Below are 23,398 nucleotides of genomic sequence, written 5' to 3' on the forward strand. Positions count from 1 at the left end.
TATTTAACAATAGTTTGACTATAATGGCACTTTTAATTTGTATTGTTGTACATTCCTCTCGAGCACCAGGGCTTAACTTGGCGTCAGTGACGTTAATCACTTCATTTATGTTTATTGGAATGTTTGTGCCAACGGAGAATGGACACGAGGATGATTTTATATAAATATCTAATTTTGACTGCGATTATTTTGACTGAAATTGAATATGAGAGAGAATGGTGTTTTTTTTACATACATGTAAGTATTCTCATTTTAATTTGAATAAGATGAATATTTGTGCAGATATGTGTGTAACACAGATGTTTTCTTCGGTCTATAGAATATGATATGGTGGATAAGGTGTATAGGTCATGACAATATTTCATCTAAAATGGTAACGTGACAAACATTTTGGCTGTATAAAATATTGCGCCTCCTGTGATTTGAAAAATGCAGTTTATAATGCAATTTTGATGGAATTTAAATGTATTTTTCAGCCCTAATGGACACTATGGGAAATAAAGTCATAAACTACGGACAAAGCTTCTAAACAAACCTCAATCAATAGTCATGTTCAATGACTACAATGTGTATGTTTTAGATACAATAATGTTGTTTTATCTTGCAAAATTGCAATCTAACGGTCATTACAATATGCGGCGTAATCTGTATTCTCTTGGTTGAGCTGCAGATTTAACTACAGTAAATCAAAAGGTCATTCCTTGCTCTATAAATGTGACATTTGCAACTGACAGTTTGGGCAGTAACTCAGTGTTCTCCTTTGGTTTTCAATCCTCAGTAAGTGATTTGAAATTTGACCGATCCTGTTAACCGTTTCTTCTTCTTCTTCTTCTTCTTCTATTAAAAGGCTGCAGTTGCCACACACCCATAAATCAGGAATGAGACAGGCGGATAAAATGTCACCATAACTGTAGAATGATGCCGCAAAGTCTGAAAATATGATTTAAGAGGGAAGGATTTTTGTAAACAAACACAGTAACCCACAGCTGCTGCCTTATCAGAGGAGTGAATTGATTAAAGGCAAAGTATTCTTTTCTCATGTGAGTGAGGCATTCACTTATTGTTCTGAGCACATTTTTCCTTTGATTCAGACACCAAATTACATTAAGGTGAAAAGAAATATCAGGCACCCAGAGGAAAACCGGTATTATTTTCTCTTTTAAGTTGGCGCCTTAAGAATAATAGAATAATATTGTGCTCATATTTTTTACCTCATTTCCATATTTGTTGACAATGATTTGCATACTGTTATTCTGAACAATAGTACACACGTGTGAAAATAGGAAAATAACTCATCTGGAAGAAAACATGAGCACAGGATGTCATGGAATCTGTAACTGTGAGGTTATGTTATATCAGATTAATAATCTGTGTGTGTGTGTGTGTGTGTGTGTGTGTCAAAATTCAAGTTTGACATAGACAAACAGTAAAAAAAATAAATAATGTGATAACATTTTAGCTATTTATTTATTTTATTGATTTAGTTAACAGTGCACATTCATTAAAATGTCTGTAGATGCGCCAGAGTTCGCCAGAAGGCAAAGTCAATACATGTCTATTTAAAGTTAAGAACATTTTATATTCAAACAATATTTGAACAACACACAGCTGAGGTAATAAGACAAAACAACACTACAACATAAGACGGACTAAAGACAAAAGGCATCAAGAGAATTTTTAAGGTGGAATTTTCCTGAGTGGAATAATGCAGTCCCATCTTGTTAAATGATATGCAGATGTTTGGATATTTACAAACTCTTGTGGCGTGGAGGAGATGTCAAATCATTGATGATTTCGTACATTAGAAAAACAGTTGCATATTGAAACATGCTCTCCCGGTAAAGCATGTCATATTTGTCCGGAATGTTAATGACATGTTTGTTTGTACAGAGACTGGAGTGGTTTTAGCAGAGTGGTGACCGGCCTGTGACCATGTTGTAAAACAGTCCATGATATGAGACAGACTCATAGAATGCATATTCATTCTGCTACTTCATGCGATAAATTATATCTAATACATCTGAAATTTTAAAAGTTGAATTTGACTCCTACCGCAGACCTTTTCCACTTGAAAACCTGGAATATATTATAATGCAGATATTGATATGCAGTTACTCTCCCCTGATTATAAAGACCTCTGGCTCAACGTTGAAACTGTTGGATTTTGTCACAGGTGTCAAATAAGCAGAGGATCCAAAACGCAGATTTCAATGTCCACAGGAAAGTAAAACTTCAAAAACGTCTTTTTCTAAAAACGAAAAACTGAGAAAAACATGCATACATTCTCAGGAACTTCTTATCTAAAGATTCTCTTAAATACCTATAAATTAAAATATAACTGAAATGTAATTTGCAGAACTTGGTCCACAAAATGATTTAAACGTCTATTTTTTCCAATGATGAGACACAGACTAGCAGAGTTTTTATATACTCCTACTCCTCCTTAGCTGTGAAGGCAGCTAATAACAGTTCAAGTTGCTTTTTCATTAAGCATTGCCTTGATTTCCTGTCTGAGACGAGGGTCACTTGAGTGTCGACGTATGTATCCTGTTGAGATTAAACAAAGCCAATGACTCATTAAAAGGTACAAGAGGAAAGTGTTAAAGGTGCATTATGTAATAAATCTAAAGGGCCTGTCCATAAAATCCTCGTAATATGTCACAGAGACTCAGGAATAATGTTCATATAACAAACTGAACTAATACTAATAATAATGAACAAAATATTTGCATTAAAAAAAATATTTTGCAGACTGCAGTCAGTAGAGTCTCAGCTGCCGAGCAACCACGGGTTGCCAGTTACGTCAGAAACGAAACCTAAAAGACCTCGGTATTTTGAGTTTGAATGTAGTAACCGTTTTTTGGCCACATTCTTACATATGACACCTTTAATCAAATGCAAACATTTGCGTCTCAACAGCTCGTGCAAACCTCTGCATATGCACAGGTTCACGGGGGAGCCATATTCCAAAAATAAAAAGTAGGTCTGGAAATCAAATTCATGCTTCATAAACCTTTTTGCACCATCACCAAAAGAAAAAGAAAAGTAAAAAGGATTCCTCGCTCTCTTCTCCAAGCGCAACTAATCTATATGTGAAATATAGATATAGTGTGTAAGTCATAATCAGTCATTGTTACCTGTTGGAAGCTTAATTCTCTTCTCACTTGGTCTTCCTGCACAACCAAGTGTAGCACGAGATTTCAAGTTGCCTGTGAAGTCGGGTTAATGTTTATCCTCGCACGCCTCCTCTGAAGCAACTCATCCCTACAATGCTTAAACATCCTTCACACAGTGGTGCGTGGACCCTATTGAATCTATAAGGTTTATTATGTTCTTTGTATTTCTCACATGAAATCACCTTCCTGCACACAATGCATCTACTTTTCTACATTAAATATTTCAGCCGGATGATCCTCAGCCGCTCTCTTCCCAATGATCGATGGGATCTTAGAAACTATAATTCCAGCTGTTTTTTTTTTGGTGTCACAATTCTCCGCGAGAGTTCAAGCCAGGATTGCTTAATGGCACGTCTCACACTCCTACACAGCTCCTCAGTGGGACGCCATCTTCCCTATACATGTCCTCCGTGTAACGACAGATACATACATTTCTTTTAAAATGATAATAATAATAATACAAAAAAAACACAACTTTCCCACCCCTGCGGTTTGTGCTGGGCTGAGAAGTGATAACTTAATAGAAGGCTATTTCTTGGAGACACTGTGCTGTTTCTCTGAGCGACCAAATCAAACTAGAAAATGTAATTTGTTCGTACACGAGAGGGAGAGAGTGCTACAGACAAATAAACTGCTGGGTGGTAAATAGCCAGAGTCTGTAAATCAGCTAAATTGAAAACTTGCAGATTTTTCAACTTTACATCTAGTTCATTAATGCAAAAGTGGAAGTCTGATAAAAAGGGTAATGGATATCAACAACATGTAGTAAAGTGGCAATTAACTTTGGGACAGAAAAGAAGGAGAACAGTCTATGTTGATGTATTGGCAACATTAGACTTAAGCAAAATGAATTGTAAATGAATTGCATTAACTTTCATCATCAAATGTTTATTTTTATTTTTTTTATCAAAATATAAAACTACAAATTGAGAACATTCCAATTAACTCAGCTTAGGTATAGCAAGGTGACTTCTTAACTGGACAATGTCCCTGGATGGCTCCTGCCTTAAAGGCGGATTTCCACCCGGCGCGGTTTTACTCCGTCCTCTGCACAGCGTCAATCCCCACCCGGTGCGTTACAGCAGCGCAGTGGTGCCTTGGGAGCCAACGGTATTCATGGAAGATCACCATATGATGATGATTATGATCATCATCATATGTAAGAATAAGATAAGAAAAGATAAGATAGTCCTTTATTCGTCCCGCAGTGGGGAAATTTACAGTGTTACAGCAGCAAGACAATAAAGAAGGATAATAAATAATAAACATGCATTGTGGCCAAAAACGGTTACTACATTCAAATTCAAAATACCGAGGTCTTTTAGGTTTCGTTTTCTGAAGTAACTGGCAACCCGTGGTTGCTCGGCAGCTGAGACTCTACTGACTGCAATGATTGGTAGACGGCGGTAGGTGGCGCCACATGCCAAAACATGATTTCAAAACATAAACATGATTTTCAGTCTGCAAAATATATTTTTTAATGAAAATATTTAAGCTGTACTGTTGTTGTTGGTGAGTTCAGTTTGTTATATGAACATTATTCCTGAGTCTCTGTGACATATTAGGAGGATTTTATGACCAGTTGATTTAGATTTATTACATAATGCACCTTTAATCTGGAACAGGTCTGAAGATAAAGAGTTTGCATCACCGAAACAGAAATATATTTTAAGCTGGTTTCTCTTTTATACGATATGATCAGATCAAAAAAACAAACTTTCTCGTACTTGTTGTCTCTTTGCCGACAAATGGTGTTTTCTGAAAAGGTCACCTCTGAAAACACTACAGCTATATTTCACCTGATAGCAAAAAGTCAAAACGACCATCCCTCACCACTATGTTTGGCACATGAAATTATATACTTTTACAGTGGGAGCACTTTGAAATCCACAGGGTCTCGGTGGGCTGAAATAATGATAGGAGGATATGTGAGACAAAGACTGTGTCCTGCCATTTGGTTGATGTGTCATCCCCGACATTTCCAGCTCTCCTCATTGGATAGTAATAATTTCCATTTTAACTGGACACTTTGTTTTCTCTAAAGTTCAGGTGTTTTTTTTCCTGCCTTTGATGGGATATACTGCTAGTATGAGCATGGAATTGTTCACATTTTTTCGAGTTTTAATTTTCCTATTTGTGGCTGAGTTTGTTCTCACACAAAAAAAACCCTGATTTATTCATTCAGGTCTGTATGTTATGTTTAGCCTTTTTTTTTTTTTTTTTTTTTTTTTTAAGCGGGTGATTAGAAGAAGACAGAAAAATGCATTAACATATTTCCCCTGCCCACAAGGCCGCTGAACCGTATATATACGGAGCTTTAATTTAAATTCAAAGTCATAAAACACCAGACAGAAGCTACAGAGAGAAGCAGCAGCTCACTGTGGTTCTTTGCGTTACAGACGAGACAAGAGATCTTTGGATCTTGTTCGAGACTAAGGCTCCAGTTACTGTATTATAAAGAGATTTTTTCCACAAGGCTATATGATTTATCCGAGGATGCTTTTGAGACAACATTGATCCATATTCCAATAACTGCTTGTTTACTGCAGGATATAGATTTTTTTTTGTTTTTTTTTATACCCACAGCGTTTTATTTCTGTGAGAGCGGCCAGTTACTGATTTAATGCTCGCAAATCAAGTGTCGTACAAAGCCATTAGCAATAAACCGGCACTGATATTGTTGATGTCTGACAGATTTACAGCGCAGGAGACCCACCTTAAACCCCACACACCAAAGTAAGACGACAGACTCCCCCTGCAGTGACTCCCCCACACTGTCTACTATAATTTATGAATGTAAATACTGCTTCCTCTGCCTAGTAATTACTTTAAGACTACACTTCAATTAGAGTAGCTAATTAGTGTTTATAGTGTTTGTTTTTCCACCACGCCTTCTGTTTCCCCGTTTCTCTCTCTCTCTCTCTATGTGTGTGTGTGTGTTTTTGTCACTCTATCTGTGCTCTTCCACTCGCTGTCATTTTTTAACATCTGCTGCCAAAAACTCTCCCCGAGCAGTTTCTCAAGTTTAAAAATTGATGAAGTGATATCATTTTGAGTCTACTTTGAAGTGTGCTCCCCTTGACTCTGCTGTTTATATCACGTGTTATATTTGTAAAGTAGCCTTGGCTATTATTGAAGTATTTTTTGGAACACTTATGTAACCAGCATATGTTCTAATTACCTGTCGTGGTTTTAGAAACTGAACACTGCTGGTATTCAATAATTATAATGATCATAATAGATGTTATTTATACTTTCAAATACTTGAGGTCACTTTCCATCTTAACACCAACCTCTCCTAACCCACCAAACACACAAATATAAAATAAAACAGACAAATTAAAAAGTTAAAGATAAAAACGAAATAAAACGGACAAGACGAATTATGAATTTGTTTTGTTGTTTTTCTTTTTTAAATGCAAGAAGTAAGTATTAGTTCTTTATTTATTTCTTTGTTTGCTACATTTAAATGTGCACACGCCTTCCTTACGATTGTAATGCTTACTATTATCACTTTAAACTCACAAAAAGTTTAAATCTTTGTAGGTTTATATTTTTAACATATTTAAATGTGGAATATCTGGAAAATCATGAGACTTGAGACTTGAATGTTGAGACTTGAGACTTGAAGGTTGAGACTTGAAGGTTGAGACTTGAAGGTTGAGACTTGAGACTTGAAGGTTGAGACTTGAAGGTTGAGACTTGAGATTTGAAGGTTGAGACTTGAGACTTGAAGGTTGAAACTTGAGACTTGAAGGTTGAGACTTGAAGGTTGAGACTTGAGATTTGAAGGTTGAGACTTGAGACTTGAAGGTTGAGACTTGAGACTTGAAGGTTGAAACTTGACTTGAAGGTTGAAACTTGAGACTTGAAGGTTGAGACTTGAGACTTTAAGGTTGAAACTTGAGACTTGAAGGTTGAGACTTGAGACTTGAAGGTTGAGACTTGAAGGTTGAAACTTGACTTGAAGGTTGAAACTTGAGACTTGAAGGTTGAGACTTGAGACTTTAAGGTTGAAACTTGAGACTTGAAGGTTGAGACTTGAGACTTGAAGGTTGAGACTTGAGACTTGAAGGTTGAAACTTGACTTGAAGGTTGAGACTTGAGACTTGAAGGTTGAGACTTGAGACTTGAAGGTTGAAACTTGAGACTTGAAGGTTTAAACTTGACTTGAAGGTTGAGACTTGAGACTTGAAGGTTGAGACTTGATTCTTAAAGGTTGAGACTTGAGACTTGAAGGTTGAGACTTGATTCTTAAAGGTTGAGACTTGAGACTTGAAGGTTGAGACTTGATTCTTAAAGGTTGAGACTTGAGACTTGAAAGCTGAGACTTGAGACTTGAAGGTTGGGACTTGCTTGTGACTTATGACCTACTCCCATGTCTGCTGAGTAATATCAGTGATGCCCAAGAGAAGAATGATATACAGGATTCCCCCAGATAATAATTTCAAGGTCAATGGAAAAACCCATCAACCACATGCTGACAACAGCACTGTTCAGGCTGTTGTCAGCGTTGTGGTCCGTGCATATAAAGCACAGTCAGACAATAGAATCGCCAGAAGAAATTACACATGATGCAACAACTAAGACAGATTACAGAAGCCCCAGAAGCCTTTGGATGTTGTTGTTTTTACAATACGCTCTTCTACTATTGGCTTCAATAAAAGCCTGTTGATGAAACATCCACAGTAGATACAGAAGTGGATAAGATGATACAAGGAGAAACTGGGATGGAAAGCAGCTAAACACAGTAAGAGGTTGTGTCTTAGCAGATTATGTTCCCTGCAGGCCAGACAGTATCTGTCACTGTCACGTATTACTGTGAGCGATCTCTCCACGGTGGTTGGCTTCTGAGTGTCTGTTATGTCAGCATCCTCCTCCATCATGTAAGCCTCTCCCTGGAAAACAGACGCTTGGGGCACAACAAAACCAGGGTGTTACACATGTCTAAATAAGTGAACACTTATTCAAGATTAAGATGATTATTATTACTCTAATTGGCTCAAACACATGTGCATTAAATGGGATGGATAGAGAGTGAGGTAAAGGAAAGACAATGAAGAAGGCAGTGATGCAGATATCAGCTGCTATAAAACAGCACATACAAACAAATGTTGTGGGTGGAACCAGATAAAGTTCACAGTGTGAATTCCAAGTCTGCAAAGAAAAACTTCTAAATCACTAGTACAAATCTGGTCCATATAAATGTTACTTGAAGCCTAAAAATGTCTGCATGGATAGTGTTTATTTTACCCATAAAATGGCCAAAAATGTCCTGTGACTGTGTTTTTGCCCATTTTTCCAGAATAACTTTCAATATCTGGCAGTTATCTATAATTTGCTGGATGTAAAAGTATAGTTTTACAATTTAAAATAAAGAAAAATCAATAATATTTGTTTGAGTCCACAGACTGGCCCAAAAAATGGAAACCATTTTCAGGTGTTTTTCCAACTCTCTCCTAATAATGTTATAACCACACGTTGGTTTTGATTTGCAACTTCTCAGCTTTCAGAAAACGCTGGAATTCATGTGAGAGCACAAACCGTCACGTAATTACGGTAATGCAAAGTGCGCTTGGGCAAATGTGTCTTCTATGTGTCTGCGATACGCTCGGTGTTCAACGGTTAAATATTTAAATGTTGGTGTGTCGCAATCAAGCATATAGACAATTAGACATCTAATAGTATTGTCAATTTCTGTTATTAAGTAAAGTAGAAGTAGAAATTCTGTGTTACCCCGTGGGTGGGTTAAGGGAAAATTACATTTCCCAGAAGATTTACTGAGCATTACTGGTTATTTATGAAGCAATTAAAATCTGTCTAGGTGATCTTCACAAAAACAGCGAATGAGCATAGTTAGTCATAACACACTGGAGTGCTGACATTTATACAGTATGTCATTTTCCTTGAAAACAACATTATTGAAAACGGATGGAAACTGACAGGTGTAATTTGATGCAATTTCCTCAACCATGCTCATGAAATACCTCTTCCTCTCCCCAGATGGATTTATGAGGAGATTTCGACCAAAATAACATAATACTGCCATTTGCTAAAGCAAAAAATAGGCTGCCAGGCCAGTAGCTCTCTTTTTCCAGTGTCGTTGTCTCTGACCTCAGTATAGCAGGTATATGCTCACACTCAGCATCTATATATCCAAACATACAATGGCACAAACAGATGGCGCACACACACACACACACACACACACACACACACACACACACACACACACACACACAGGTGAGAGAGAAAGAGGGAAAGGAGGAGGTGAAATATTAATACACAGTACTGAATACAGAGCAGCTCCCTCTGATCCTCATTATTCGATAATGGATGATCCTCATTCTATTACTTTTGTATTCAGTAAGTATGTGGGCCAGTTTCATGTGGGCAGCTCAGCTCTGCCCTCTGTACAATAATTGTTTGTCTGGCCTGACTGAGTCTGTGTATCTCCCACTGATAACGCTAAACACAATTTCCCCCAGGAGCAGCTTTAGCTGAGGGAAAACCTGTGCGGTGCATTTCCCAGGAAAGGGCAAATTAAAGAGAGAAAAACAGAGAGCTCTGGATGGAGGATGCGTGTTCACATTGTTAGAATCTTTGACTGTATTTGTGTTCTTAGAGGGCAAATGAAGGACAGGTGTAATTTGAAGTAATTTCTCTCTCAGGGTCGACAGCAGCCACGTTCAGCTGCTGTTCATATGGAAACCATCAGATGAGCCATTATAATACATAGAGTTCGTCGTCTATTCTTCTATTGTGACGCTGGTGATAACACCTTGGTTTAACCTTCATTCTGACATTTTATCAGATTTGGTCTTGAACTTGAAATTAATTGATATGGTCTGTATATGACATGATAATGGGACCTAAGTGAATAGAAAATAAAAAATATCTTTTGAGAATAAAGTCAGAATATTATGAGTAAAATGTCATAATATAACAAGAAAAATTGTAATATTATAAAATATTTTGTTGCATCAGGGCAAATGGATCATTTCCTGAATTTCAAAAATTCATTAAAGTTATTCCTTAAGAGGTTTGCAAATATTTTCAACGCATCCTTGTTCAGGGAGATGTCGACTATTATGATGGTAAATTTCAAGTCATTCCGAGATACTTTTTGTTTATGAGACTAAAGTCAGCTCACTGTCAAAGTGCATCATGGCAAATGGATCATTTCCTGAATTTCAAAAAATTCATTAAAATTATTCCTTAAGACAAAATGCAGGTGTCGACAAACGTTAACTTTGTAGAAATTAAAATGTGCTCCTTGTGTTGTTTGACTACTTTGAAAATGTAGCTAGCTGCTCACCAAAATCATTCTCGCATGCATATGTAATTATCAATGCAAACAAAACTAATCAAAACTAATCAAATCAAACTATAATATTATATGTAATATGAATCAATAAAATAAAGTTGCTACTCACTTAATAATTAGTAAGATGGAGATGGATCAGGAATGGCAGGTAAATAGCTTCACAAGTGCAGCTCAGGCAATGGTCTTCCCAGAAAGCCAAACATAATGCATGATACTGTTATCTAATACACTTTAATGGTAAAGTGCTGTAAAATAGGAATACATTAGAGTTCTGTTAAAAAGAAAAAAAACAGTAAATGAGCTGTAATTTCACTGATAATCTGTAATATTAACAGTAAAGCACTGTTTATTAAAAACACCTTAATACTGTTGAAATTCTGCCGTAAATTTACGGAAATGATTTACAGTGTATCTGGTGGCTGGATCAACTCATCCCTTGTTTCTTTGTTTCTCTTTGGTGATGCATGCGTAAATCGACTTCTGAACAAAACCATTCATCTATGTAAGCACTATAATATACAGCAATATAAGTGTGTGTCCATCATGGATCACTAGAAACTTATCCAGGAGAGGAGCGAAAAAGAGAGGCAATCGGAAAAACCCCTGTGTGATTGAGATGTCCCTGCTGTGTATAGATGTCTTAGAGGAGCAATGATAAATCAATAATGCTCGCTATGAAGTTGCTCTTTCTTCATTCCATTTTTCAGAGGCAGGTGAAAAAAAAAATGCTCCCTGTCAGGTGCGTTTGCATCTTGCAGGGTTCAATTTATCTAAGCCCCAAAAATAAAGAAATTGCTGCCTCCCCATTGCCTTGAGCTTGGAGAAATAAACAGTCAATATTTGCTCCTGGGGACCTGCAAGAGGACGTGCACATAAATCACCCAGCATGCACCTGTCCAAAGAATCAGCCACAGAGTCCTGTGTCATCGCATTTAGGATCATGCTGCTGCTGAGGCTCCCCTTCATCTTTGAATCAATGTGCCAGGGGGCACTCGGAGCCGCTGTGGCACTGGAAGGGACAAAAAAAAATGAAAATTACTTTCCCATCATTTCCAATTGTGCTCCCATGGCAGCCTGTTCACAATCATTTATGTGCTTTTGTCTCAAAGATCGCACATTCTCGGGCTGACTACTGGTTTCCTCAGCATAGTTCTCCCTTTCATTTCTCTCTTTATGTGTCAATAAATGGCACTTGTGCAGCGAGATCATTTCTTTCTTTCTTTCTTTCTTTTTTTCACAGGAACATATTTCTGTCCAGATCATAAAACAGTTCATAATTACACCGTGAGCTAATAAAAATATGGAGAGAATCTTGTTTTGTTAATTGATGCCTTTTTTAGCACAAGAACAAATACAGTAGAGAGTTCTGTAAGAAAAAGAGTAGCTCGAGGCTCAGCGCTAATAGACTTCTAGTGTTTGCAATAACTCCAGCTGACAAGTGAAAGGACATCCAGCGGTGAAAATGAGTCTGGATATATATCACTTGTCCAGCTATTTCTGATGCACTTTTCTGAGACAAATAAGATCTGTCCACTAATTGAACAGGAGTCTCACATCACATCCCGCGTCGCTGGGGCCGATCTGCCTTAAAGTGCCTTGAGCTTTTGCCCATAAAGTCTGCATCCACCGTTCCAGAGGGGGGAGCTGCGCTTCTGAGAGCGGGTGTACTTCCGGGTACTGGCCAATCACAAGACTCTGTCTTCTGGGTGAGAGAGTTGAGTCTCAAATCTCGCGGCTGGGAAACACCGTCAGAAAAGAGGATTTCTATCGGCTTGTTTACAGCAACTAGGAAGTTTTTGACCATAAAAACAAGTTAATGTATGTAAGTAGACCTCCATAACTAACATATATGTGCAACAGGACCACTCTATGTGAGCTTTAATAGGAAATGGACGTAAAGGTCTGGCTAAGCACGACTGTTAGGTTTGCATCCACAATTATACAGAAACAAAAGGCTTATATGCAATATTTGACAGAACTTGTTCACATGTTGTCTTACTGTGGTAGAATGCAGCTTGAGTGTAGTAGTGTAAAGAAAGCGACAAATATTCCAAGTGCAAAATTAAGACTTTGAGTGAAATGTGCAACGAAACTGTGGAATAATATGTTACTGTCAAGCATGAGTAATGCTTTTTGAAATCAGTGTTTTGTCTCGCAGTCTAATTGTTTTATCAGTGGGATATTCATTGGAGTGGAATACGGACAAAAGACCAGCAAAAGAAAAATGGAAACTCATATTGGATAATGGCTTCATCTCTTCTCCCTCTCTGCCTGTCTGTCTGTCCGTGTGTCTGCGTCTCTCTTTATCTGTTCAATCACTCTCTCGCATATGTCTTCATACGGCTCTCTGAGGTCTAATTATCGGCGACAGCAAGCTTAACCTGGTTGAACAAATGACGGAGCGTAAAGAACAGTCCCTTTTTCACCTCGGCAAGCGCGAGGTTTTAATGTAAGAGCCCTCTAATAGTTTGCGCGTTAAGTGTTAATTGACGGGAATCAGAGTCGCTCTTAAAGTGATGAAAAGGCTCAAGGATGAGAGCATAAAAGAGAAGAGGGAGCCATAATGTCCAGTGGCACACTTTTAATTGAAAATGCCATTTAATAGAGAGTCACATAGTATAGATGGATATCTCTCATGATTGCAGTGTGATACAGATCAGTGTTGAGTGACCCAGTGAGCACCAAGCATGCAGACTAATGGTGAGAAGTCAAATATTCTGCCTCACAGTGTTTTTCTGTCGGACGTGACACGTAATATTTAATTTGAAGTAATCTTTGATTCCACAAAACGTTTTTTTTTTGTCCCTTTAATTAATCCATATTGATGTTATCTGACTAATCCACTGTTAAGTGTCATCAAAGCTTAGTAATCTCCGTTTCCCATCACGTAGGGGTTCCTTCTTAGACCAAAGGAGAGTGACAAGTACCAATACATGAGATAAAACAGTATTATCAGGAGGGTCTGTTTCAAAGACTACCTGTCACAACAGTCATTTTCAAAACAAAGACGGGAGACTAATGGAAGTCTCTGTGAAAGCCACGTCTTTCAGAAAATACAGGAATGGAGCAGCGTGAGGAGAATCCAAGACGAGATAAGCAGTGATCGAAGTCAATTTCACAAAACTCAGCTCTCAAGTTTCTCTCCTCTTGTACTACTTTGTGATACAGCATCTAATTTATTCACTTGGCATAGCTTGTGCAGCATTGCTGAATTAGGAAGACTGGAAGCTGTGAATTGCATTTATCAGTCGAAGAAGTCGACGGCGTGCCAGGTGGGAAGATATGAAAGCCTGGCTTCGCCTGTGAAAGAGAGGGAACACAAAGTTAATCTAAAAGCACTGGGAGGTGTACACTTGAGTACATGATAGGACGAGGGCGAGACAGCTTACAGTCCATACAACGTGTGGCTTTTCTGCAGAGATCTTAATGAAAACCCGGGATGAACATTGTCATACTTGATGTCCCTTGTTGTGCTCTGCTGCCTCTCCCTAGATAACTCGTGGAAAACCTCTCTCTGCTTCATTGAACTTCGAGATAACAACGACCTCTAATGCCGTCATTCCGCCTTAATCTGTCGCTTGCGATGTCTTCTGCATTAATCAGATAATTTTATGAATTTTCAGACGAATTGTGCGAAAAGGTTATGGATGCTCGATCTACAACACGTCCACTGTCAAGGTTGTGTCCCCAGTGCGGAGACGCTTCTAGGCTATTCGTTGCCCATGGTTACATTCTCTTTTGTCGACTCTGGCGTTGTAGTAATTATTAATATGAGGTATCTAGTGGTTCGCTCCAGGGATATCTTACATCAGGGGTCACCAACGTGGTGCCCGCGGGCACCTGGTAGCCCGCGGGCAGCCAATACGGTGCCCGCGGGCTCACTTCACTTCACCTCACTTGCATGTATCCGTATGATCTGTCAGTAAAATATCTTTGATATTGTTTATAAAAACTGGTAATCGTTAGGAGTAAGCACTGGAAGGAATGTGTATGCAGTTGAATGCATAATATTAATCATTTAAATGGTAAACAAACAAAAAAATATTATATAGCCCTCCATATTATTTTTTACCCTTAAGGTAGCTCTCGGACTCAAAAAGGTTGGTGACCCCTGTCTTACATGATATGTATGCTTTTTTTTTTATTTTTTTTTTTAATCCATTTATGTGGAAGGAAATGGATTAGTATTGAGTTGACAGTTTTAAATGTATAAATATGGTCGCTATTGTGACGAGCGTTTATTCAAATGATCATGTCTGGATGAGTCGGCTCATTGGGCTGTGTCCAAACTTTGAAAATAATACGTTTGACAAAAATGACAATAATAAATAAAGAACTAGAATTGTGTAAGACATTACTCGAAGGAATTGCCAAAAAATATAAGTTTCAATCTTAATAAATAAATGAAACAATGCTGAGCAGACTGTGGTTAGATTCATTGGAGGCTCTAATTGTGGGTAGATTTGTTGTCATTGCAAATGAAACACATTACATTTAAATACAAAATATAATAGACAATATACAATCACTGTGTTAAAATAAAGCTGTGTGCATACAGTATGTGTTTTATGATTTCAAAAGTGAGTCCACAGCTCCTGAGAAAAAGGTTTGTTGTCTGGCTCTAATGCGTCCTGAGTGAAGTCTCTACATGTTACGTTTAAAGTCGACATGTGGAGATTAAACTCTAAAGTTGTCAAGATTTAAATCGACTGAATCCGGACAGTCCGTCTCAGACTCCGGTCGGTAACGTCACCATAGAGAGTGACTTAGCGTTATTGATATTTTAACCGCTTCCAGCAGCTCAAAAACTCAAATATTTAGTATTCTCCCCTAATACTAACAAGCACTTGGTGTCAGTGACGTAGCCAAACTCAAAGATGTGCCGCCATCTGCCATGGCTGGTTGAGGTGAAAGGAAAAAAAAAAGGGGGGATAGTGGAAAGGTGAGGGACAAAAAGCGAGGGAGAGAAAAGCTCAAGACCCTCTCAAACTTCTTCCTGCCGCTACACGGCTCAATGTGATGTGCCAAATTGACCATAGGTGTGGATGTGGTCGTGAATGATGCAGTATTTTGTCCCTGTGATAGACAAATTCTGATGGGATGTCCTTCTGTTCCCCCTGTAAACATCACAGGATAAGCAGCAAAGAATGAAACATGTTCATATAAACCTCCACATACTAAAAAAAAAACAGACAATGTCTATGTAAGTGTGTCAGTAATTTCCTCGTGTTACTGGTGGGCTGCAAGTGACAGCGCAACCAAAAGAAGCCAAGTTCCGTAGCATACAAGCACAGAAGATCAGTCTCTGCCAGAGCGATACAGATGGCCCACTGTCTTTAACACACACCGTCAATCATACATTCCTCAGAGCTAATCATTCATGCTCCACTCTTGGCCTCCAACACACACTCGCACACATTAAATCTTCTTTATCTCAAAGCACCATAACAGAGTGAATATTTCCTCTTGGCAGGATGCAGCCTGGTAGCAAACACACCCCACAGACATTTAAGTGTCATATATGATGATGATGAGGATGATGATGATGATGATGATGCTTGTATGGAGACTCTGTTTTTCCTATTGTCAGTCTTCATTTTACACTGGGAGCCGTTACTGACTGACTGATACCGAGTAAATCACACACGTTTTTTTTGCCAAATCTGTGCATGTAGTGACAGAAGGATGTTTTTGAGCTGCAAACTTTATTTAATTTGAGAGCAGAGGTCAGTGTGAATACGTGGACGTGTTTTCATTAAAGCTGCAGTAGGCAGGACCACTGTTAAAATAGTGCCGTCGAGTCGTTGGCTTTCATCTACGCGTTATTAATATATTCACATTTTGGGATCACGGCTCTCTGTCTTGAGCGCCTCTCATCAGTTGAGCATGAACAGATGCTCTCGTTTTCATACGGGAGAGATTACCCAAGGCAACCTCTCCATCTGTGAAGCGCTGATACTAATATTGACATGGGTTTTATTCTGTTCATTGTCCAACTTTTTTAAAACTCTTTTTGTTTTTTTTGCAGCATATCAAATTGTTGCCACAGGGAAAGAGCCTGTGCAGAATAGGTGTAACGGAAGAGCCAATGAGAGCAACTGTTTCCTTCTAAATTGTGATGCGATTATTCAAAGTCCTTTGTGGAGCTACAGATTGGGGTTGTATGCCATTATTTATATACACAGCTTGAGCGTATTGATTTGTTTAGCTCTTACATACTGCTCACTCTCTGATCCGTCACAATAAGGAGCAGGGCGGTATATTTGGCTCTGTGTTTGGGTTTGACTCGTGAATATGCATTTTGAACCGACACAACCTCACAACTCGCTCCATTGTATTCATTATAGGAAATGTGTCTGTGAGGTTCAGTAAATACAAGATTCAAACGCTAATCACGGTGACACTTTTACCCCCCCAAAAAAATAAACATGTAGCTTCAACTCTTACCCTAACATTGGGGGAGAAATTTACTGTTATTGGTGAAGTTTTCATTTCCTCATCATTTGTTTTTACAATCGACCCCTCTGACTCATAAACCTCTAAACGTCCTATGCTGTTCGTAGCCTCATAAAATAGGGCCATCAGTTCCCCTCAACTTTTGAATCATCTAAATCTCACATTCTATTTGTAGGACTCTGCATTGACTTGGTTCATTTGGATAGGGTAAACCATTGGATCTCAAAGTGCGGCCCGGGGGCCAATGGCGGCCCGCAGAAACATTTCTGGCGGCCCGCAATTAATTACAGTTGATAGTTTTAATCCAGGAGCTACTAAGCTTGTTAAATGTTTATTGGACATTACTGAATACAGACCAATAAGTGTAAACAAAAAAAATGGGTATTTACCTGGTTTCTATATGGTGAATTTTAGTGTATTATTGGGTTATAAGCTGGTAATAAGCAGGTAGCTACAGCCCCCAATTACTAGCTTTTTACCCAGTAAATATATGGTAACAGAAATGTGTTACTTGGTAGAAACCTGTAATTAGAAGTTAAGAACAATGGCCAAAATACTGCGTAATTACCCAGCAAATTATAAAGCGTTATTATATTAACGCTTATATTACTTAACGCTAAACTGTAGAACTTTGTAAAATTATTACAAATGGGATTTCTTTCTGGTTTTTTTTCCTTTTTATTTCCTTTGGCGGCCCTCAGTCCAATGTTGGGTTCCTAAATTGTCCCTCAGGTACCAAAACTTTGAGAAACCCTGTCCTAAACAAAGCGGTATCCCTAACCTAAACCATAACCACTTAATGCATAATCCCAGCCTTAACCTATAAGGACAATTCACATCTTAGCCCTGAACTTCACTAGATCTCAGAAATGAGGTTTTTCCTCATTAGCACCAGGTTTTTGTTCCTATAAGGACTACTACTTCCTATAAGGTCAGTGTTTATGCTAGAAAAGATCCTCCAGTAGTAACAAATGCAATTGTCCAACATTTCTAAATTTGTATTCCAATAAAACCTCCACATCTTGAGATAAGCCACTGCTTCTCCCTCTCTCTTTCTCTCTCTGGTGTATACCACATGCTGTGCACTGGTAAACTGCAGAGAGAGATTTATGTTTGTGGTGCTGATGCAGACATCACACTGGTTAGAAGGAAGGACATTTCTTTGTTGGTCTTAGTCAGAGAAATGATCTAATGAAAAACCCGTTCACTGCTAACGCCGTTGTCATTAGGTTTCAGAAACGTTCAGTGCTGTGTGAAGTCCTAAAACTAGAAAGGACGCCCACTAAAGCTGAACTACAAAAACATCATCCGAAGAGACTTGTTCTTTCAGTCTGGAGCCTCCTGCCACGAGTGGTAAGCTATCCACACTGTCGGGGGACTGTGAATAAACAATGTGTGTGAATAAGTCAAACATCCTCCTCCTCTAAGCTGCACAGACGATGAAATCAAACAAATGTAGATGCCCATAAAGTAAATTCATCAGAGAGTAAAAGAAAATTGTGAGATTATTATGGTATGGACAAGAGTGGATCGCCTGTATGGCCTCGCAGGTAGACCTTTGGCGAGTGTGCATAAAGAGCTAGTAACTACACACACACACACACACACACACACACACCAGAGAAAGTAGCAACGAGTTTGTCTGATTTCACTGCTTGAGGCCAGTGGAAAATAAAAAGAAGTCGTTTGAAAGCGTCACTGAATTGATTGCAAGTGAATGAAAAGTGAAAAGTGAAAAAAAAAGAAAAAAGCCTGTAAGCAGAAATGGTGGCAGAAACATCAACGTCAGCATGATTTTGGTACAGAGGTTATTTTTTTTTCCTTTAAGCTTTGCTTAATTCTGTTTCTATCAGTTTAAATCTGTGTGATTTTCTGTCATTGAAAGGAACTTTTACTTGAGTTTTGTATTCTGTATCTTATTCTAATTTCAAAGTTTGCTGTGTCGAACAAAACATCAGGTCGGTTCCATAGCGTATTTAAAACTGCAATAACTTTTATCGCTAAATTGCTATTGATTGCCTTAATGAGCATATACATCACCTCACGAACCAGACATTTTCCTGTAATTGTGCTGGCAATTCTGCACAAATGTCTGCATATGTTACTCCTGCCAGTCCCCCCCCCCCCCCCCAAAATGAAAAATGACTTGGCGCCAATGTGACAACGCAGCAGTAAAATCTCAGGAAAATTCACAGTGAGCAATCTGAGTGTCCCGTCTCCCTCACGCCCGACCCATGCTGGCGCCAAACCCTCGCCTGAATGAATGTTCCAGACATTTTCACGCTGTTAAGAACGTTTGTGACCAAGTCGGTTTCCTGCTGCGTTCTTCATATGTTCATGGAAAATGCGCAGAACCAATTTTGCAGATATTTTCTAGCGTTCATGTCTGAGTTCTCACTCCTGATTGTTGTGGGATACTTGAATCATTTGTCCTAGATCGCAAATGTTGTCTTGGTTTGTTCTATTAATTGTTATAATAAGGGTTAAGTTTAGAAGGTTAGGGTTTTATTGGCTCAATCTAAATATATTGATAACATTATCTTCTGTGTCTTCCCACCTCATTACCTGAGCTGTGGAGTTGACCAATATGTGTGCGGATCGTACAGCTGAGAGATCATGGGGACAATGTTTACAAATGAGAGGCCTTATCTTTTCTATTTTGATGACATGGTCACATGGTCTGTGACTGCAATTTGTTCTTCATAAAATATGAAGACATTTTAAAATAGTCATAATAAATGCCAAGCCTCAGAAAAGAAAGATTTAATATGATGCTGATATCATTATTCCTTATCTAGGTTGTGCTATAAACATTTCCTTCCTCTGAGATAGCAATAATTCCATCAACTAAAGCACTCATTAGATTTTATCTTGACATGTGACTTTAGCTGCATGGCTTTGCATACCAAAATACAGCCTACGTTGTACAGTATTCGGTTTTTGCACAGCTGAGGTAACAACAACTTTTTTTTTTTTGCAAAAGAGATGGACATGGTCGAGCAGGACGTCTTTTAAAGCATGCACGGTTTGGGCTTCACTGCTCTGACCTTTAGGAATTGTCAGAAATTATTCACAGAGGGAATCCCAGCTGAGTGATGAGTGAATACGGAAGATACAGAGAGGGAAAAAACGCTAAATAAATGTGTGGACAAGCCTCACACATTAAGTTAAAAACACATTTTAATTTAATACACATTTATTGTGTTATGGGCTGCCTACAATAGAACATAGCAGAGGGCTGAACAGTGGACAAACACAGAAACAGTTCTGTTTTCATTTTCAAAAACTCTAATTTAAACATTTACATTTAAAGGTGCCATATGTAAGAATGTGGCCAAAAACAGTCACTACATTCAAATTCAAAATACCAAGGTCTTTTAGGTTTCGTTTTCTGACGTAACTGGCAACCCGTGTTTGCTCGGCAGCTGAGACTCTACTGACTGCAATGATTGGTAGATGGCAGGTAGGTGGCGCCACATGCCAAAACATGATTTGCAGTCTGCAAAATATTTTTTTTGATGCAAATATTTTGTCTGTACTGTTGTTGTTGGTGAGTTCAGTTTGTTATATGAACATTATTCCTGAGGCTCTGTGACATATTAGGAGGATTTTATGGCCAGTTGCTTTAGATTTGTTACATAATGCACCTTTAAGCATTTAGCAGGCGCTTTTATCCAAAGCGATTTAAAAAAGAGGAATAAGCTCCAGAGAAGAAGTCTTGGAAAGAAATTCACTCGATAGGAATAGTGGGCTGACAGGGTGAGAGTGTAGAAGTGGATCCGAGTGCAGGGGAGGGGGGTAAAGGTAAGTGCTAGCGATCGGTCGGTCATTCCAGCAGCGTGCAACGATACATGAAAAGAGTCTGGATTGTCTTGTGCGGGGTGTTGACACCGCCAGATGACAATCCTTTGACGAACGTAGTAGTCGAGGGGTAAAATAAGCCTTTATGATCGCATTTAAGTAGACCCATGAAGCAGTTTAAAGACGTTTAATGGAGGCGCTTGCACATTGTAGACATTTTTCCAGAATTCAGAACAAAACAAAGTGGAATATCTTTCCCTGAAAGAGACAGGAACAAAGACAAACGCTCCCGTGCTCATTTAATTACCAGGCACATTGTTCAACGTCTTAGTGCAGATTTGCTAATTAGCACTGAACACAACGTATGGGTCAGTGAAAATGTGAAAATGACATTATAGCTTTGATGGCATTATGTAAATTCAAATTATGACCTGATGACATTAATAAAAAAGTTGAGGGACCACTACAGTGAAAACTTTTTTTTTATCCTGAGGGAGACACATTTCTCAGCAGCTGTCAACCTGCCGAGAGAAATTTTTAACAGAAAATAAACGTGTGGAGACCATGCTGTTTCTCTTCAGCTCTACTATTCTCTCAGCTGCTGCAGTCATCATATAATGCTGAGTGTTTATAAGCGAAAACAAAAAAAAACGCATATGCTGGAGTAATATATAAAGTGAAAAATGTTCATCTGTTGCTCTGCCGTGCAAGGGTCTGGATTCACAGACGTCATGTTTTCAGTCCCACATGGTGTGTGTGTGTGTGTGTCTGTGTGTAAGTGTTATTATTCTGCTTTTACTCGGATACAAAGTCTTATTCTGAAGGGATACAGGCAAACACTTGATGTGCTATAGCTGTCAGCCGATGCTGCAGATAACACAGGAAGCACATTTCGGCATTTTCACATATACTGACATGAATCCACCTGAGATTTTGCTTTTATCATGAGTCGCATGTGTCTTCTCAGCCACTGTCCAATGCAAGTATACTGACATTATGGAAAGAATTACAAAGAAGAAAAAAATGAAGAGCCCACAACCTTCTTTTTTTTAACTGGTAAACAGCTTTTAGCAGAATTTAAATGTGTTGGTTAAGCAGATAACAAAGCAGAACACCTACCTCTCTGTAATGTCTCCATGCCCTTAATCAGGTCAGAATCATTATTTCTCATTTCTACTTGGATCACATGACATTTTTAGCCCACACTTGGAAAAACTGAGGCTGTATATTCTCCACCGACAGTAATAAACAATGACCTTACCTCCCACCTTTCCATTACCGATCCAGGAACACTCCAAACAGAACTGGCAGTGGGTTTGCATTTATGAGTACAAATGCACCAGGTTTTTCAAAAATAAACATTTATAGAAACTGTTCAGCATCAATTTCCCCCGTCTCTTCAGGCCATTTACTCACTCGGATGATCTTGAATGACATGCAGCTCGCCGTTCCCTCCAAAAACCTATGCATTTTTAAAGAACTATAGTGGAAATGCTGGGAACTCATTTCTAGTGACACTAACTGTATTGTAATAAGGCAGAGATAGTGCTGCCATGGCACTTTGTATTGATTCAAGGTTGGTCTCTGAATTAATGATTCATTAAAAAACACAGCAAAAGCAAAAGTACTGACCTAAAACACCTTTTGTTGCTGGGGAAACGCGTGGGAAAGTGAGATATAGTGTATATGTGCACACTTTTTACCAGTCAAAAGGTTTCAGCAGCTCAATTCTCGTTTTCATCAATATGCAGGCAGTTCAAGTCCAGTTAGCAACTAAATGTTCATTTAAAGCGTAACTAAACTCCCCTCTTTTTAGCCAACTCAGCCAATGCCTGATTTTGAAAACTGCCAGGAAGTGGTGTGAGACCTGAAGGAGGAAGAGGGGGAGGAGGAGGAAGGGAGGATGCAGAGCAGTGAGGGAGCATGAAATCTGACAGTGACTTGCAGCTGTCTAATGAGGTGCTGTTTCACGTGGCGAAGCGAGAAAGGCGACAGACCATAACTCTATATATCATACTTTAACTGCCCCATGTAAAATATTAAAAAAAAATTGGTAAACGTCATAGTAAACGCACACAAAAACTTTGTAGGGATTAAGAGATTGTTATCTTGCGCTTAGATACAATAATGAAAGTTGTAATGAGAAAAACTGTTACTACAAATTCATTTTTAAGACAATCATTATCATGACATATAGTGCTACCAATGGGGTGAATGGAGGAAAAAAGTATCAGTAGACAAACAAACAAAGTCATTCCTGATCAAGTTAATGAGTCAAAATATCATTGAAGAACCAGACAGTGGACTCAATTATTTTGCCGAACAAGTCGACCATTTAGATTTAAAAGCTGACCTTCCTATGTTGATGGTACAGAATTAACACTGCAGAGCAATCTGAATATATGTATGTGTATGTATGTATATATACATAAACTGAAGACATCAAAAGCTGTACAACAATGGGATTTATGGCCATAAAGTAACAAAGTACACATGTTTAAAGATTATATAAATGTATTATAAATGTACTAAATCTAATATAATCATGTTCGCATTATCTGTGCTAGAAAGGTTGTTTTCTGTCTGTCTATTTGTTTGTCTGTATTCAAACAACAACCAAACAAAGCTATTGAAATCA

The sequence above is a fragment of the Microchirus variegatus genome, assembly GCF_963457635.1.
Source record: "Microchirus variegatus genome assembly, chromosome: 1".
Classification (NCBI taxonomy): domain Eukaryota; kingdom Metazoa; phylum Chordata; class Actinopteri; order Pleuronectiformes; family Soleidae; genus Microchirus; species Microchirus variegatus.